Source organism: Marmota flaviventris, chromosome 13 (assembly GCF_047511675.1).
Source record: "Marmota flaviventris isolate mMarFla1 chromosome 13, mMarFla1.hap1, whole genome shotgun sequence".
Taxonomy (NCBI): Eukaryota; Metazoa; Chordata; class Mammalia; order Rodentia; family Sciuridae; genus Marmota; species Marmota flaviventris.
The window spans coordinates 95,436,108-95,437,504 of NC_092510.1; the positions used below are offsets into that span (position 1 = coordinate 95,436,108).

At 48.5% G+C, this 1,397-nt stretch overlaps 1 non-coding gene across 1 annotated transcript; it reads left to right on the plus strand.

Moving 5' to 3' along the window:
* Positions 1–325: 325 nt before the first annotated feature.
* Trnav-aac (transfer RNA valine (anticodon AAC)) lies at positions 326–401 on the plus strand. The gene has a single exon. It is a non-coding gene; the product is annotated as a tRNA-Val (tRNA).
* The last annotated feature ends 996 nt before the right edge of the window (positions 402–1,397 follow it).

Below are 1,397 nucleotides of genomic sequence, written 5' to 3' on the forward strand. Positions count from 1 at the left end.
AACTCCTAACTCAGTATAGTGCCATAAAGCTAAACTTTGTCTTCTCAAGTTCAGTGCGCAGTGGGTCTAGGGGAACTGTGGACCTGCTGTTCTTCTGTTGTTACTTCCCCTTCCTGTCCCCTCTGGCACCAGGTGATGTCCTTGGTCCATGACTCAGACCAGACTCTGCTTCCCTGGACTCTTCCAGGGGCCTGTGTGGACACAGCCTGTCTTTGTATAACCACAGACTATAGCTTAAGTCCTGTTTCCACTGAGATAGAATATCTTCCTATTCCTCTCCCACCCTCATTCCTTTCTTTCTTGGAATAAAAATGCTGTGTCCTGGGGTTGAGGATGTAGCTCAGGGGTAGAGTACTTGCCTAACAAGCATGAGGCCCTGGGTTCAATCCCCAGTACCACCAAAGGAAAAAAAAAACTTCCTTCTTTGTGGATCACCAAGTCCCAGAAATCCTATTACCTCCACTCACCAGAGAGGACGCTTGGCCAGCAACACCCCATGCCCTGTACTGGGCCTTCTCATGGCCACAGGATATATTATTCAGATGGCTACTGATCTTCTTTGGGACCAGCCTCCTAACTAGTTATTTCCTTGAACCCAAGCTCTTCCAACTCACTCATTCAACTCACTCATTCATTTTGTCTATTCATTAGTTCGTTCACATATTCATTTAACTAATGGCAACTTAGTCCCTCTTTCTCTGCCCAGCATGTAAGGCCAGGGCCACTGATATCGTTCATACAATACCTTTGTGCTCGCAGAGCTCACAGCGTAGTCTGAAAAAGACATAACTGACAACACAGAGTAATTAAGTGCGAAGATAGAAATGTACACAAGGTCAGAGAGACTGGGGGAGACTTGCTCTTGTCTGGGAGAAGTAGGGAGGGGTTCACAGAAACAGTGACTTCTGAGAGGAGTTTTCAGGGAGGAAGAGGGTAGGACCAGAATCATTTCAGACTGAGGGGTGAAACCTTAAGGGCAGGGTTGTAGTATGATGTGTGAGAGGAACCTGGAGTGGTAGGCAGAGGTTGGATAAAGGAGGGAGGGGATATAAGGGGAGGGGCTTGAGTTTTACTTTTATGGTAAAGGAGAGGAATGTGGCGGATCCTGTGTTGTCTTCCAGACCTCTTTCAGAGGAGTCTGCAGTGCAGGCAGAGGGGGATGGAGCTTGCCCTGTCCTTGGGAGTGCCGTCTGGAGGCAGTCTTCAGTTCGCAGGCCCCTCTAGGATTGCTTGCTGCAGAGAGCCACCTTGTCCAAAGTCATGCCCTTCTCTGTCAGGGCAGCCCAGATCCTTTGACTGATGGATGCAAAAGAATAAAGGCAAATACCTCTTGGCTCAATTCAGGAGAACTCAGAAGACCCATTCTGGTTCCAAGGCTTTCTGTGGGGTTGGCTGAG